Below are 18,667 nucleotides of genomic sequence, written 5' to 3'. Positions count from 1 at the left end.
AAATATTCCATTTTAAATTATTTTAAAATTGTATTTGTTTTTTGGACGGCATCTCGCGACCCCCCGGGGGGCCCGAGACCCCCACTTTGGGAACCACTGATCTAGACACACGAAACTTTCTCATAAACAGGACCTCAATCGGTCACATTGTGGCACTGTGATCAGGCCTAAAAAATAAACATTTGAAAGGCCACGCCCCTAACACATTAAGTCTGATTTCAAGTTTGATTTAAAATTTGACACACAAGTCTAGCTCAATGTGCTCTACAAAAAAGCTCTTGGATTAATTGAAAAACAGTAACGTGATACTTTTGGGTTTTTCAGCCAATCAACACTAAATTTGGTACACAGCATTGTGACACTGAGATACACATTTCTATTATAAATAAGCACGACTGGTCAAAAAACGTGACCGTCATTTACCAAAAAACTTTCGCCAAGGGCGGGGCTTATCAGGAAATTAGCCATAACTTAATTTGTCCAATTATCATCAAACCTGAAATATATGTTTATATTGTGTCCTGAAACAGCATTTACATTTACCTCTGAATCGAATTTTACAAAATTTGGTACGAATGCTCTAGGGGCAACTAGGAACCAAAATCTAAAGTGCTGAATTGAAAGTGAGCGTGCCGTATCAAATATTTGCCTACTTTGTGTGATTTCTTCGACACATTTTGGGCTAGAAACATACACATTTTCTAATCCATTGGGAATGATGCACAAGTAATGTCCAAGAAGTATGATCGGCCACATGGTGGCGCTCTTACATTTGATAGGTGCTACCAAACACACCTTTTAAAGGACCCTTCTCTTAAATATTATGCTATACAAATATAATTGAATTGACTTGAATCAAAGAGATTGGGATACCCATGTTCCCCTAGTGCTGATGGCGTATCCGTCTGCCCAAGACTCCATATCATGATCTCCTACCCTACTCATGCTAGGTAGGGAAATCCCGACTGCGGCTGAGTTAATGATGGGCAAGCCCCCTGACACCCCCTGGATCCTCCTGGGCCTGAATATGCCAGGAAACTCCAGGACCGCTTGGAGTCCGCTCACAGGTTTGCCAGGGGCCAGCTGCAGAGTGCAGGGGCGAGGCAGAAGACGAACTACAACGCACATGCCAGATGGCATTTCGAAGCCGACGAGTTGGTCAGTGGAAGAAGGGCCGGTGCCCAAAACTGGACAGCAAATGGATGACACTGCCCACTACGCCAATGTTTGGGCTGAAGGGCAGCGTCACCTCTATGTTCTGATGACTGTGAAGCCTGTGAACCATCTACCATGTGTTATTGTTTCAGGGAATACAACCAGGTTTAACAGATTTAAGAACAGATGTTGTTATGCCACAGAACCGTAATATCAGTTACCCAGACTCATTAAACCAGTGGATGAAACCAAAATTAATGAAATGAACGGGCACCCGCCATGACAAAGCCCGTCAGGATGACTAGTCACCAAACTATACTTTTTTTACTCTAACCACACTTCTAAAAATCATCGGACTCACCAACGGCCGACACAACATTCACACTTGACTCCGAACCAAAAATTAAGTTGCAAAACTGAGTTTTACATTACCTGTGGATTGAAGAAGGGAGAAGACCAGATTTTAGCATCTTGCTCAGGCTGAACTCATTTATTATGAGCTGCGCATGCGCTTAGCCTGTGACTATGGTCTCCCTTATGGACCCACAGCAGTACAAATAGCACCATCTACTGACGCAGAGTATAATCTTGATCAGCTCAGTTGCTTTATCAAAAAATAGGGGGGTGTCTGTTAAAATGCAAACTACATACATAGCATTTCCAACCTATTACATTAACTTGTGACAGTCACAATTTAACAGTAAACTCGGAATTAGCCTCCATACTTCACACATTTGGACACCGCTGCGCCCGTGGGCTTACCACACGTACGACATCATGAAAAACTGCAATATCCTGCGCACAGACAAAGCAAAAGCCACAAATATTGCGTGCTTACTATCAGTGCGCGTTTGTGTGCTCGTTGATATCCTGGTTGGTGTAAATCAAGAATACATACGAGTATTGAGATGCTTGTAAGAGCTTTTCGTCTGAAAAAAAAACAAGTGCCATGGGTTGCTGGTTTGGTATAAGGCATTTTATTTAGTGTGCAGACACAACACAAATGCACACCTGCACACTCATCTTCACAAACTTCAAACTGCCATGGCACTACAAAGGTCACTGTAGAGACTACCCATTTATGTCCAGATTATATTCTCTCTGATCACCCTTGATCAGCTGACCAAAATAATCTCATGTTCTAAACCAACAACTTGTATCTTAGATCCCATTCCTACAAAATGACTTAAAGAAATTCTGCCCCTACTTGATAGTACGTTACTGAACACAATCAATCTGTCATTATCATCAGGATATGTACCACAGTCCTTAATAGCTGTAATCAAACCCCTTCTCAAAAAACACACCCTAGACCCGGAGGTTTTAGCCAATTACAGACCGATATCTAACCTCCCCTTCCTGTCTAAAATCCTTGAAAAAGTCTTAGCCAATCAGCTGTGCGAGTTTGTCCAGGAAAGTAATGTATATGAAGACTTTCAGTCGGGGTTTAGAGCTAATCATAGTACAGAGACAGCCTTGGCAAAAGTCACTAATGACCTTCTAATAGCTTCAGATCAGGGATTTGTGTCTGTCCTCGTTCTGTTAGATCTTAGTGCAGCATTCGACACAATTGACCATCAAATTTTATTACAGAGACTAGAGCAGTTAATTAGTGTAACCAATTGGGTTTAGGCAGATTTCGGACTACTAGGTTCGTTTGGAGCCCAATGTGTGAATGTCAAGACACAGGAGACACTGGTAGGTTTTAAATAGAATTTGTATTTGCACTTAAACAAAAAACAGTAATACAAACTTTCAACAAAAGTAAATATTTCTCAGTTCATTTCTATTTTCAGTTCAGTCATAATTTCAGTTCAGTCATATTTCAGTTCATGCATATATTTTCAGTTCATTCACATTATTTCAGTTCATGCACATATTTTCAGTTCATGCACATAATTTTAGTTCATTAATATAATTTATGTTGATCCAAGGATATTCCACGTTGGAATGTTAAAAAGGGAAAAACCAAAAAAGGGGGTTAGGGTGAGTTTGTTCCTACCACTCATAGTGGCAAGGAGGTTGGGTCCATATTAGTCCATTTTTGGGTAGCTCACCATCACTGTCAGAGTTTGGGTCCCGCAACATCTGACTAAAGGTGGGGAAAAACCTTACCTACAAAAGGTCATGAGGAAAACAAATAATTCAAATTTGTTCAGTTCAAATTATACAAAATGTCATAAAGAAAAGTCAAGATTATAGCTACAACATACTAACCTTTGGCTAAGGCTAAAATGTTAATTTATGAAATAACACGCTGCTCACAATAATAGACGGGAAAGAGGAAGTGACCCTCCTGACCCGGATATTTATAGTTGCGCATCGGAAATTATTTTATTATTTTTAGATCACTTTTAAATCATCTGAAACCTGGGTTACATTAGCATTAAAGGAACCGCCCTGAACTGGTTTAAATCATATTTTTCAGATCGATTCCAATTCGTGCAAATTAATGATGAGTCATCTGTGCGCACCAAAGTTAACCACGGTGTTCCACAGGGCTCTGTGCTCGGCCCAATTTGATTCTCATTATATATGCTTCCACTAGGAAACATTATCAGGACACACTCGGTAAATTTCCATTGCTATGTGGATGACACCCAGTTATACTTGTCAATAAAACCTGAACAATGTAATCAATTAACTAAACTCCAAGCATGTCTCAAGGACATAAAAACCTGGATGACCCGCAATTTTCTCTTGTTAAACTCAGATAAAACAGAGGTTATGATACTTGGCCCTAAACACCTTAGAGATACATTATCTAATGATATAGCTGCGCTAGACGACATTGCCCTTGCTTCCAATGAAACAGTCAGGAACTTGGGAGTGATCTTCGATCCTGATTTGTCCTTTAATTCCCACTTAAAACAAATTTCTAGGACCGCCTTCTTTCACTTGCGTAAGATCTCAAAAATCAGACATGTCCTTTCTCAAAAAGATGCAGAAAAACTAGTCCACGCCTTTGTTACATCCAGACTTGATTATTGTAATTCCTTATTATCAGGCTCCAGCAGTAAGTCGTTAAAGACTCTGCAGCTTGTCCAAAATGCTGCAGCACGTGTCCTGACAAGAACAAAGAAAAGAGACCACATTTCTCCTGTATTAGCTTCGCTACACTGACTTCCGGTTAAATCTAGAATAGTATTTAAAATTCTCCTCACCTTCAAGGCCCTTAATAATATGGCACCATTATACCTTAAGGAGCTGTTAGTACCTTATCAACCCACTAGAGCACTGCGCTCCCAGAATTCAGGCTTACTTGTCGTCCCTAAAGTCTCTAAAAGTAGAGTAGGAGCCAGAGCTTTCAGCTATCAAGCTCCTCTCCTGTGGAATCATCTCCCACTTTCAGTTCGAGAGGCAGACACCATCTGTACGTTTAAGAGTAGGCTTAAAACCTTCCTTTTTGATAAAGCTTATAGTTAGAGCCGGTCCAGGCTTGTCTTAGACCTGCTCTTAGTTATGCTGCTATAGGTCTAGAAGGTCGGGGGACACATGACACTCGGAGCTTCTCTTTCCAGCTTCTCCTTCCTCTTCTCAATCGTTATCATATCAAAGAAATTCATATCTCATCAATACATGTTACTGACTTGACTTCTTCCCCAGAGTCCCTTTGCCTTATCGTCCACAGATCCAGGGCCACAGCGGTGGCCACATCGTGGATTATGATCTGTGGATCGCGTATCAGAGATTGTAATGGTGGATCCAGTATAGCGGATTCTGTATTGTGCTGGCTGATCGTGATAATAATGGCGGATCCTTTATCGTGTTGGCATCTGATAATGGTGGTGGACCACGATCGAGGTGGCAGCTGATGATGGATCCTAATGGCGGCAGTGGACAATGACTGTGGACTATAGTGGCATCCGATCTTGATGGTGGATCATGATCGTGGTGGCAGCTGACCATAGACTATGATTGCAGCAGGACTGCCTGATATATAGTATTTCTCCTCAGATACTCGACCATTACTGACAATAATCCATCAATTCATTGACCTTCAGTTACGCTTCAAAAGGTTTACCCGTATCAATGCTGCTAAAACCTTTATCTTGATGATGTTCTCCTTTACACTTGACATCTATTGCACTTCTGTCCGTCCTGGGAGAGGGATCCTCACATGTGGCTCTCTCTAAGGTTTCTACTTCTTTTTACCCTGTTAAAAGGGTTTTTTAGTAGTTTTTCCTTCCTGTTGTTGAGGGTTAAGGGCAGAGGGTGTCACACCCTGTTAAAGCCCTATGAGACAAATTGTGATTTGTGAATATGGGCTATACAAATAAAATTTGATTGATTGATTGATTGATAGTGGGTTGATAAGGTACTATCAGCTCTTTGAGGTATAATGGTGCCATATTATTAAGGGCCTTGAAGGTGAGGAGGATAATTTTAAATTCTATTCTAGATTTAACCGGAAGCCAGTGTAGTGAAGCTAATACAGGAGAAATGTGGTCTCTTTTCCTGGTTCTTGTCAGGACACGTGCTGCAGCATTTTGGACAAGCTGCAGAGTTTTTAACGACTTACTGCTGGAGCCTGATAATAAGGAATTACAATAATCAAGTCTGGATGTAACAAAGACATGGACTAGTTTTTCTGCGTCTTTTTGAGAAAGGACATGTCTGATTTTTTAGATATTACGCAAGTGGAAAAAGGCGGTCCTAGAAATTTGTTTTAAGTGTGAATTAAAGGACAAATCAGGATCGAAGATCACTCCCAAGTTCCTGACTGTTTCATTGGAAGCAAGGGCAATGTCGTCTAGCGCAGCTATATCATTAGATAATGTATCTCTAAGGTGTTTAGGGACAAGTATTAGAACCTCTGTTTTATCTAAGTTTAATAAGAGAAAATTGCGGGTCATCCAGGTTTTTATGTCCTTGAGACATGCTTGTTTTTGAGAAGGGGTTTGATTACAGCTATTTTAAAGGACTGTGGTACATATCCTGATGATAATGACAGATTGATTGTGTTCAGTAACGTACTATCAATTAGGGGCAGAATTTCTTTAAGTAATTTTGTAGGAATGGGATCTAAGATACAAGTTGTTGGTTCACAACATGAGATTATTTTGGTTAGCTGATCAAGGGTGATCAGAGAGAAGCTGTCGAAATAATTGGTAGGATTCTCAGCCGTTTCTGAGATTTCTGTTCTTGATAGGGTATTAATGCCAATTGAGGGCAGGAGATGGTTGATTTTATTTCTAATAGTTAGAATTTTATCATTAAAGAAGGTCATAAAGATATTGCTATTTAGGGATCGAGGAATACTGGGTTCGATGGAGGTGTGACTCTCTGTCAGCCTGGCTGCAGTGCTGAAGAGAAACCTGGGGTTGTTTTTATACTCTTCTATTAGTGTGGAGTAGTAGGCAGCTCTTGCTTTGTGGAGGGCCTTCTTATATGCTTTAACACTACTCTTCCAGTCTAGGAGATTTTCAACACGGTTGCTGGAGCGCCACTTCCTTTCTAGTTTTCTTGACGCTTGTTTTAATTCATATGTCTTTGAATTATACTACGGAGCTAATTTACTGTGTTTTACACGTTTCTTTTTTAGAGGCGCTATTGAGTCTAATGTTAATTGTAATGACTTTACAGAGCTATCGACGAGATGGTCAATCTCAGTGGAGCTAGGATTTTTAAAGAATTTGTTAGTTATATCGACAGATAATACGGGTTTAAATGTAATTGTAATTATTTCCTTAAATTTAGCTACAGCACTATCAGGTAGACATCTAGAAAATGAGTTTATTATTAGTGGCATATATTCTGATAATGAAAAATCAAAGGTTATTAAATTATGGTCTGATAGAATTGAATTACGCGGAAGTACTATTAGATGTTCAATTTTGACACCGTATGATAATATAAGGTCAAGTGTGTGGTTACAACAATGAGTAGGTTGGTGTACACACTGACTGAAACCAATTGAGTCTAGTACTGAAATAAATGCTACGCTAAGGCTATCATTATTATTGTCAACATGAATATTAAATTCACCAACAATAATAACTTTATCTGTTTTTAGGACTAGGTTTGATAAAAACTCAGGGAATTCAGTTCAAAATTCAGAATAAGCCCCAGGGGCATGGTAAACTACAGCAAATATGATTGGCTGTTGGTATTTCTTGGATGGGTGTGGAAGACTAAGAACAAGACTTTCAAATGAGTTGTAGCTTAGTTTAGGTTTAGGATTAATTGATAGACTGGAGTTAAAAATAGCAGCAACTCCACCTCCTCGACCAAAGTCTTGGGGAACGTGTGTATTTACATGACTGGGGTGAGTAGATTCATTTAGGCTGACATATTCATCGGGATGCAGCCAGGTCTCAGTGAGGGACAATAAATCTATTTTTTGATCTGAGACTAGTTCATTAACTAAAATAGCCTTTGATGATAATGATCTTATGTTTAAAAGACCACATTTAAAAGTCTTTGTTTCTTGAGCTGTTGCAGAGGTTGTGTTAATTTGTATTACATTTTTGTTCAGAATTCTCCCTCTGTTATTGTTTGATTTACATAATTTAATGGGACAGTGGACAGACACAGTCTCTATGGGGTTGTGGTTGTGTGAATGATCTAGAGGGAGTGCAGAGGTGTGTTTAGCACTGCAGCTCTGCTTCCTGGTCCCATTGTCATTTTATAGACTGAGTAATATTCCTAGATAAGAGAGCTGCCCCATCCCAAGTGGGATGAACGACGTCTCTCCTAACAAGACCAGGTTTCCTCCAAAAAGTTTGCCAATTATCTCCAAAGCCCACACCATTTACAGGACACCACCTCGACAGCCAGCGGTTAAAAGACAACATGCTGAAACCTGATGGTGCACAAGTGTTCCATGGTCTCTCTCTCCACTCTCCCCCTCCCCCTTATCACATCTCTCCCCTCTTTTTTTTCTCTCCACAGTCGCCAAAGTGCTTGCTCATTGTGGGAACTGTTGGGTTTTTCTATAAATTTTAAGGTCTTGAAAATGAAAATGTATATTATGATTTAATATTTTATGAACATCAGCTATTCATATTAATGTTGGGGGGGGGGGGGTGCTGCTGCTTAGGAATTTGTCCAATTGTCAGGACACTCCCGACGGAAAAGAGCATTTGCAGAGAGATAGGCGCTGTGGTGATGAAAATGCATCAGTCCCCAGTGCCACTGTGACGGCTCTTGGCCTCTGACCTAGTATTTTGTTTGGGAAGCATTCTACAAATTTAATTTTGGGCTCATTGATTTGAGGTAACCAAAAGGTGTTTGGTGTGGCATCTTATTGTTGTGTGGTCGAGAAAGTGGTTAAAGCAACTGTTTTTTTTTTGGAGAGTTGCTCTTCAATGCTACTGGGCTTCAGTGAGTAAATACCCACCACAAGTGCCTGTCCGAAGACTAGGAATGAGTTTAGGATGGGGAGACACCAGTTCATTTTGACCACTTGTTACATTATGCAAATGTAATTAAATTAAATATACCTCAATTTAGTTTTTCTAGATTTTATTATGTGTTATGGATAACATTGTGGAGGACTTAATTTAGTCCCCCTACAGTGAGTATTTTGAACACTTCACCAATAAGAAATTTATTAAGATCGCTCTGCATTACTCCAATGATTTAGAGCCCAAAAGAACTAAGGAAAACCTGAAGAGTATTATCAAGGCTAATTTACGAGAATGTGGTATGCTGTTGGCTGGAGGTGAGAGGGATGTTAGGTATTCCTGTGACTGGGTTAACATTTGAACAACAGAGAGAATTGTAGCTTTTGAAATTGGATTATGAAAAATGCAGAAAGGAACAAATGAAATTGGACTTGAAACTACAAAACCTGTCATTAATCGAGGAAGGTAAAATGTTTGCATCTTCTGTAAATGATGAATCCACTGGTTCACATTTTGATGTGACGAGAAAATTGAGACTTCTCCCAAAGTTTAATGGAAATGATAGACATGTTTTTATGTCTGTTTGAATGTGTTGCTGATGCAAGATGCTGGCCTGATGAGGAGCGAACTTTAATGTTGCAGTGTGTCCTTCAAGGTAAAGCACAAGAAGCCTGCTCTGCTGTCTTCAGAGGACTGTAACGATTACAATATGGGAAAAGCAGCTGTTTCAAAGGCATATGAGTTAGTTCCTGAAGCCTGTCGCCAACGCTTTAGGGCCTGGCAAAAGAGCGGTAAAGAAACACGTGGAAAGAAAAATGCCCCAGGGGAAGTCAGATGGTTTAGCTGCCACTATTCACAATCCAACTTTTAATGACAAAGAGAAACTGGTGGCTTCATTTCAAATGCAAGTTAAGCCAATAGAAACCTCTAAGATTGACTTGGGTTATGCTCCATATGTATGTGATGGTTTTGTAACTAGGAGTGACAAAAAAGTTCCAGTCAAAATTTTGAGGGACTTGGGAGCTTTTCATACTTTTGTGAGGGAGTCTATTCTGCCTTTTTCCCCAAGTTAAGACACAGGGAGTTGTGTTCAAGTAAGAGGGATGGGGCTGTATTTTTGTTCCTGTGCGTAACATGTTCTTGTCCTATGATTTCGTACAGCAGGAGGCAGAGGTTGGTGTTCATCCTGAACTGTTAGTTAAAGGAGTTAACATCATTCTGGGAAATTACTTGGCAAGGGGTTGGGTGTGGCCACATTACATAAGGTTGGATTATGTACAGATATCTGAGGTGTCAATACAACCAAATAAGACGGGTGCTTTAGCATTTTTTCTGGCCATGTTTAAAAAGTTTTTCATACATAAAAAAATGTCACACTTGACCGGTTACAAGCAAACCTAATCAAACAATAAAATTTGAGTGAAGCTGCTCAGAAAAATCCAGCTCTATTTGCAAATTACTCCAGGTCAGTGCTTGAGGAAGAGCAAATGTCTAGTGAAGGTGTCTTACAACGATGACAAAAAAATTCTGAAAATCTAGCAAAATTAAGTACAGTACTCTGACATTTGGATGAAAATAAATGTAAACAGCTGGCTGATCTTATTCAAAGTTACCAAGGTCTGTTCTCTGACTCACGTACTCACCAATTTAATAGAGCATGATGTTGACATTGGGGATGCTAAGCGGTTCTATCATGTTTCTCCAAAAAAGAGATAAATTCTAGAATCAGAGGTATCCTACATGTTAGAAAACGGTATTGCTGAACCTTCTTTGTCTAGCTGGACTTCTCCCTGTCTCTTGCTTTGACGTTTATGTCGGATCAGGTGTTTCCCCAGTGGCTCATCAGATTAATTCTGACTGGAAAGCAGCTTTTGTAGCATTGATTAAAATGTTAATGTAGTTGTCATTGTTTTGGAGGGTATAATTTACATCTTTCAGTCATCTTGTCATTACCTCGTCTATGAACACAGCACTTATCTTATGGAAATCATTTTTGAGTTGTCTCTGCACCATTCGCCTGATTTCTACCAATGTGGGACAATATTCTGTCAAACTGTTGAATCTCAGTTTCCACTTTTGTACATTTTGGGGGGGATCACAGACATGCCCCATGGCTTCAATTATATCTTGATCTGACCGTGCTCTGAATACCAGCATCCTTGAGCACCAGCTACTACTACCATAGGGAAAGTACCGGTTACCTGTTTACCAGTCATCATGCTTCTTCTGCATCTTACTGCTTGTGGTGGAATCAGGGTGTGGTCCTCCTACAGCACCTATCTCGTCCAGCTCATTATCACTTGCGTCTCCTTCCACTTGGCGAGATGGTTGTGGAGGTGGGAGGACTGATGGCTGTCCTCCTTGATCTGGTGGAGGTTAATGTTGTTGTTGCACTGGTACTGGAGTGTAGGGAGGAGCAGGAGGAGCGGAGTCCAGGTCCAGATTCACCTTACATTTTCCTTCGTTCTTGTACTCAGAAAGACAGGGATACAGTGTATAACTACACTGTTGTGTTTGTACTTGTTGAGTGTCTTGTGTGTTCTGTGGTTGTTGTACTCTCATTCTGTGCCTTTCCCTTTTCTCTGCCTCCTGTACCAACATACTGTATGCTTTCCAATCTGCTTGAAATGGTTTACATTTATTAAGTTTTCTTTTGGACAGAGTTGCAATCCGCTGTTGTTCTTTTGTGTCCCTCTATTCCAATTTCTCTTTTAACTGCTCAAGTTGTCTTTTACTACAACTTCCTTTTTTCTGGGAATCCCATTTTCACACACTCAGTAATTTGACAGCTGGATAGGTTTCATTTGTTTTAATAAATGTGGTAGAGTGACTTACGGTTTGCTTGAGAATGGAGTAGTGGTGTTTTTTCCAGCTCCCATCACGCAGTTTATGTCTTGACTAATTATGAAATCTATTTTTCTCAACTTTGTCAGAATAAGTAACAAACGGTACATGAACAAATTGTGCCCACGAGTATGGCATCTAGGACTGGTAAAACGGAAAAACTAGAAAACGATGCAATGCCGGCTAGCACTGCTAACATCAACAATGCTAACTGGGCTAGCATGTTACCGGATCTGCTAACCAAACCTGACTCACTGGCTGATATCAGTATCACAATATCAGTGCTAATTTAACCATTTAATTCTTTGCTACCCGAAGTGGACAAAATGGACAATTTTAATGGTAGTAGAAAGAGTGGACATGCTAACCCACTGATAATCAGTGGGGACAGGCTACAACATGTAAGGTACTTTTGTTTATGTTTAATAAATACATTGGGTAATCAGTACTGTTAGTGGATGTTGTGCTTCTCACGTAACCCACTCATTTTGAATAGTGAAATATGTTCATGACAGGCAAGTCTGGTATGGGTATGTAATGTTGTTGAATCACGTTAATAGTAGGGCTGTAGCGAGTTCACTGCTTGTTTGTAACTAGTTGACTATCGTTAACTGTTTTATCACCCTAGAGGCGATCCGCGGTCTCTGTTGTCCGCTTTGCGTATGCATCTTTTACGTTGTTGTACTGATTTCAGATTATTGATTTGTATCAAGCCGAGCCCCTCTGGGGAGCTTGACTCAGAATGATGGGCACCGCTGTAGGGTGAACTAATGCTAAAGAGATGGCAGTTTTTTAAAGTTTAGTCTATTTTCTTATGTTTTGATGACTGTGTGATGGGAAGAGGGTTAAACGAAGGGAAGGAACCTCCGAAGAATTTTGAAAGATGCAGCATGGCACTTTTGTTTCACAGACACATCAGTTGCTGTGTTGGAAGTGGGGGGTAGGGGGCACTCGGGTGGGCTCTGTTTTGGTTATTGCTGCTGTCTCCTTTTTTTTCTTCTTTTAACTCAACAGATAGATATTAAATTGCACAATCACAAAGCTGACTCAGTGCCATATGTATGATAGATAAGAACATCTAATCCATGAATAACATTCGTTTTCATATCTTGGAATGTTAAAGGGGCAAATCGGGCAACTAAGATAAATAAGATTATGTCACACCTTCAGGATCTGAGAGGAGACAGTGTTTTTGCAGGAGACATATCTCCACAGTTATGAGATTTTGCGTATTAAAAGGGGCAGATTTAATCATTAATATCACTCAAAGTTTAGTGCTAGAGCCAGGGGTGCTGCAATTCTAATTCGTAGTAGCATTTCATTTGAACCAGAAAACACTATAACTGACTCCACTGGACAGTTTGTTATCGTATAAGGCAGGCTGTGCAATACTCAGGTTGTTTTGGCAAGCATCTATGCACCTAACTGGGATGACGAGCAATTTATCTCCAGGCTCTTTACCTCTATTCCCAATATTGAGACCTTCCACATAATCATTAGGGAGAATTCGCAGATTGCTTTTTAATATACTGTACATTCATGTGACTACTGTGATTATTGTAATCTCAGACAATGCCCCTACTTCGCTAGATTTACACTACCATTCAAAAGTCCGGGGTCACCCAGACAAGTTTGTGTTTTCAATGAAAACTCACACTTTTATTTATCAAATGAGTTGCAAAATGAATAGAAAATATAGTCAAGACATTGACAAGGTTAGAAATAATGATTTTTATTTGAAATATTAATTTTGTTCTTCAAACTTTGCTTTCGTCAAAGAATGCTCCATTTGCAGCAATTACAGCATTGCAGACCTTTGGCATTCTAGCTGTTAATTTGTTGAGGTAATCTGTAGAAATTTCACCCCACGCTTCCTGAAGCACCTCCCACAAGTTGGATTGGCTTGATGGGCACTTCTTGCGTACCATACGGTCAAGCTGCTCCCACAACAGCTCAATGGGGTTGAGATCTGGTGACTGCGCTGGCCACTCCATTACAGACAGCATACCAGCTGCCTGCTTCTTCCCTAAATAGTTCTTGCATAATTTGGAGGTGTGCTTTGGGTCATTGTCCTGTTGTAGGAGGAAATTGGCTCCAATCAAGCGCTGTCCACAGGGTATGGCATGGCGTTGCAAAATGGAGTGATAGCCTTCCTTATTTAAAATCCCTTTTACCTTGTACAAATCTCCCACTTTACCAGCACCAAAGCAGCCCCAGACCATCACATTACCTCCACCATGCTTGACAGATGGCGTCAGGCACTCGTCCAGCATCTTTTCACCTGTTCTGCGTCTCACAAATGTTCTTCTGTGTGATCCAAACACCTCAAACTTTGATTCGTCTGTCCATAACACTTTTCTCCAATCTTCCTCTGTCCAATGTCTGTGTTCTTTTGCCCATATCAATCTTTTCTTTTTATTGGCCAGTCTCAGATATGGCTTTTTCTTTGCCACTCTGCCTAGAAGGCCAGCATCCCGGAGTCGCCTCTTCACTGTAGACGTTGACACTGGCGTTTTGCGGGTACCATTTAAAGAAGCTGCCAGTTGAGGACCTGTGAGGCGTCTATTTCTCAAACTAGAGACTCTAATGTACTTGTCTTCTTGCTGAGTTGTGCACCGGGGCCTCCCACTTCTCTTTCTACTCTGGTTAGAGCCCGTTTGTGCTGTTCTCTGAAGGGAGTAGTACACACCGTTGTAGGAGATTTTCAGTTTCTTCACAATTTCTCGCATGGAACAGCCTTCATTTCTAAGAACAAGAATAGACTGGCGAGTTTCACATGAAAGTTCTCTTTTTCTGGCCATTTTGAGAGTATAATCGAACCCACAAATGTGATGCTCCAGATACTCAACTAGCTCAAAGGAAGGCCAGTTTTATAGCTTCTCTCACCAGCAAAACAGTTTTCAGCTGTGCTAACATAATTGCACAAGGGTTTTCAAGGGTTTTCTAATCATCCATTAGTCTTCTAAGGCGATTAGCAAACACAATGTACCATTAGAACACTGGAGTGATAGTTGCTGGAAATGGGCCTCTATACACCTATGTAGATATTTCATTAAAAACCAGACGTTTCCACCTAGAATAGTCATTTACCACATTAACAATGTATAGAGTGTATTTCTGATTAATTTAATGTTATCTTCATTGAAAAAAAAACAGTGCTTGAAAAATAAGGACATTTCTAAGTGACCCCAAACTTTTGAACGGTAGTGTAAGTTTTCCTAATCACAACCCCACCTTTATACAAGAGATTTAAATCACATTTACAACGGCTCATTCGTATACTCCTTAAGATCAAATATAAAATATTTTTTTGAGATAAATGATACACCAGATGTGTCAAGAGGAACCTTATGGGAATCTTCTAAGGCATACTTAAGAGTACACATAATTTCCTACACAACTCACCTTAGAAAATTACCTACATCCAGACAACTAGAACTGTTAAATAAGATTATGAGTGCGATTACAGCTTTACAGAGTGGCAAATCACCTGGTCACCAATACATTTGCTCTACTTCACTTTCTAGTTCTGCATGATATGTAAAATGAGGCTTTGTTGCTTGGCTGTCTCCCTCCAACTCTGACTAATGCTACAGTTACTCTTCTCCTGAAAAACGACAAGGACCTTTTACTTTGCAGCTGCTTTAGAACCACATCACTACTAAATGTAGATTACAAAATCTTATCAAAGATTTTAGCCCTCTGCCTCCAGCATGTTTTACCAGGGATCATCTCGTCAGATTAAACAGGCTTCATGTTGGGGAGACAATCCTTCCACAACACCAGAAGACTTTTAAACATAGTAAGTGTACCTAGCTCCAGTACTCCAGAGTTGGTGGTGTTGCTGGATGCTGAGAAAGCTTTCGACAGGGTGGAGTGGGACATTCTTTTTGAAGTGATGGAAAGATTTGGTCTTGGTTCAGGTTTCATCTCATGGGTCAAGTTGTTATATTCATCTCCGTACTAACGAATAATATTGTCTCATCTTCTTTTCATCTACACCGCGGCACAAGACAAGGGTGCCCGCTATCCCATTTTCTGTTTGCTATTGCCATTGAACCACTGGCCATTTGGCTGCGATCTGAGGAGAAATTTTAGGGCATTTCTTGCATGGGAACAATACATAAGCTGTCACTGTATGCCGATGATTTACTCCTTTACGTAGAGGAATCCTTCTATGTCACTCCCAAACATTTTAAGATGATTCGGCCAACTATCAGGTTATAAACTTAACTTTGGGAAGAGTGAATTGTTTTTGGTTAATGGTCTGGCAGGGGGACTGCCACGCGATATGGCCCCTTTTAAGTGGTTGGATAAAGGCTTTAAATATTTAGGTAATTTTATTACAAAATCCCTAGCTGACAATTTAAAAAGTAATTTTGTCCCTCTACTCAAAAAAGTTGGAGGATTTTGCCAGAGGGTCTACCCTGCCACTGTCCTTGGTAGGCAGGGTAAATCTCATAAAAAGGTCTGTTTTGCCCAAGTTCCTTTTCCAACATATTTCTACAATTATTACAGTAAGTTATTTGCCAAATAAGACAAATCAATAACAAATTCCCTCTGGGGTAGTAAACCGGTGCGCATGCAGAAAAAGTTCTTGCAGCTTCCTTAACATGTTGAGGGCTTCGCCCTCCCCTATCTTTTACACTACTACTGGGCAGCTAATATTCAAAAACTCCCATACTGGATGGACGAATCTACTGCCGATCAGCCTAAATTTCAGCTACCAACATCCCACCTCTTTCATTGGTTTAAAATTAGACATTTGTTCAAAATCCGAATCTCCCCCCAAAAACATTAATTGACAATCTTTTCAAAGTGGATCCCAACCAGAGAGGCTATATTACCTATATTTGCAGCGCCATGGACTATAATTTCAGTCTTTCCCCCTCAAAGTAGGGAGGCATGGGAACAAGATCTGGGGCTAAACATAGAGGATGGCCAGTGGGGCAAGATTCTTGAGCTAGTCCACAACTCCTCCATCTGTGCCCAGCATGGGCTGATTCAATGCAAACCCAAACACAGACTGTATTACACTAATCAGAGATTGTCTAAATGTCAAGGGGTTGGGGAAAAAAACTAAAAACGTGAGCATTGTTTTTCGATCTTTCTCTTGTTCTGTGGATACCTTGTAATATGCATGCTCAATAAAATATATTTCAAAATAAATCTGGCGGACTTGGGGGTCACACTGTCAGCGCTCGTCTTTTACTGAGGCCTTTATCCATCTCTAGCTCTCTGTCCTGTTTCTTTCATCGTGCGACGCTATGCCTGATAATGTTGCATACAACAGTACTAGACAACATGACAAAAACGACTGACTGTCACCAACTCTTCTTGGTTGTGAGATATACAATCATTATTCCAAGACTCTTCGGAAAGTGGGCGTATAATGGATTTGTTCCAGTTTATTGTGTAATAAGAGATTTTAGAGAAGGTGTTAATGTGTAAAGGTTGATTTAAGTGAGGGTAAACGGTCTTGTAAATACAGTAAAATAGCATCTGCGTTAATACTGATTTTATGTTGAAGGTTTGTGGTGTGTATACCTTTGATGCTGTTGCTATGGTGTTTGGCTGCAGCAGGTGGCTCTATGAAGAGAGCAAACAATAATGGAGAGAGTGGGCATCCTTGCCAGGTGCCCTGGGGAGGTGTGAAATCCTTTGTGGTGATTCCATTTGTGGTGACTGTGGCTTTGGGTGAGATGTATAGTGTCCTTATCTAGTAGATGAATGACTCCCCAAGCCAAATTTGTTGAGTGTATTAGCTTGATCAAATGCTTTTTCAGCGCCTAGTTATACAAAGATAGTTTTGACTTGAGTTTGTTGTGAAAGGTTGACGAGATTAAATAGCCTGCATATGTTATCTTAAACGTGTCTTTTTGGATGTATTAAAATGGAAATTGTTTACTGGTACAAATGTTTATGTTTCACATTTAAAACATTACAGCCACAAACATTCTCAATAACAAATTAAAATTTCAAAATGGCATTGGCAAGAATGCATCATTTCTACACAAAGTGTTGCAGCTCCTTTGTCAAAGCCAGGATATGGTAATGGTCTGTATTTATATAGCACTTTTCTAGTCTTGAAGACCACTCAAAGCACTTTGCAGTACAGTTTATTGCCATACACCCATTCACACACACATTCATACAGTGCCACCCCATGTATTCATACATTCAATAGAACATTAAATGTATCAGAAACTTAACAATGAGCACTTCCCACATGGCACTTGTGAATAATATCACTATTCTGATGACACCATTCTTGACAACAAGTGAGAAGGATTCAGACACAAAGCAACAAAATTATCTCAATGTTTGAGAAGCAGGTTTTCCACCTTCAAATGGCAAGTGTCTGTTCAGTGTCTCCTGGATCTGTACAGCAGGTGATTATATGGCTCTGTCAGATCCACATGACAAGACGTCCTGTCACTTTACTCTTTCTCAAAGTGAAATGCACAAAAATGGATTCTACCAGAAAGTTGTTCAATATTATGCTAACATAAAATAGTGGATTTTTTTCTTCATTTCATTAAATATATTTAATTACCAGTTATCAACCAGGTTATCTACCTATATTACCTGGTTCCCTTTTATCAAATTATGTTGCATCATTTGAAAACAACTGGAGATGCATCATCAATCTTAATATACGGTCTATGGAGAGACCCTACCAGATGATTAGAGCAGCTTCACTCTGCTGCTTTCCCAGCTGTTTTTGTTTAAAAGGCAAGCAATTTGTGGATGTCCAATGGTCCCTGATTGCACCAAGTTCAGTTGGAAAAATCTTGCACAAAACTATACTCTCACACATCAATAATATGACTGATTCAAAAGGTTCAAAGGGCATGAAATTCTTCCTTGTGTGAAATTGTTTACATTAAGTCATTTGTGTCTCTGAAAGTTGCTTTTAAAAATGATCAGAAAATGTTACATCAAACAGACAGACCAGACCAGTTGTTTTCACAGTGCTGAGAAAAAGATGCATACTTTGGATGAACTCCAGCCATCTGTCAACTCTGCTCTCAATTTTCACTTAAGTAGAGCCCAACCAGTTATCAGTTGACCAATAAAAATTGTGATGAGCCTTTCACATACTTATCATGATCAGTGTTTGTTTGCTGATTAATGTGGGAAAATTGTGCATTTATGATCACATTTTATAAGTAAAAAATTGTTTATTGTCTTAATTACAGTTTAGCATATTTGATGGTAGTTTAGTTTTTCTATTATCAAATTTATGGTAAAAATGTATAATACGAAATCCATTTCTTTGTCATAAGAGTTGAAAAATGACATCTTAGGAATGACAG

Source organism: Hippoglossus hippoglossus, chromosome 16 (genome assembly GCF_009819705.1).
Source record: "Hippoglossus hippoglossus isolate fHipHip1 chromosome 16, fHipHip1.pri, whole genome shotgun sequence".
Lineage (NCBI taxonomy): Eukaryota > Metazoa > Chordata > Actinopteri > Pleuronectiformes > Pleuronectidae > Hippoglossus > Hippoglossus hippoglossus.
This window is presented reverse-complemented; position numbering follows the sequence as displayed.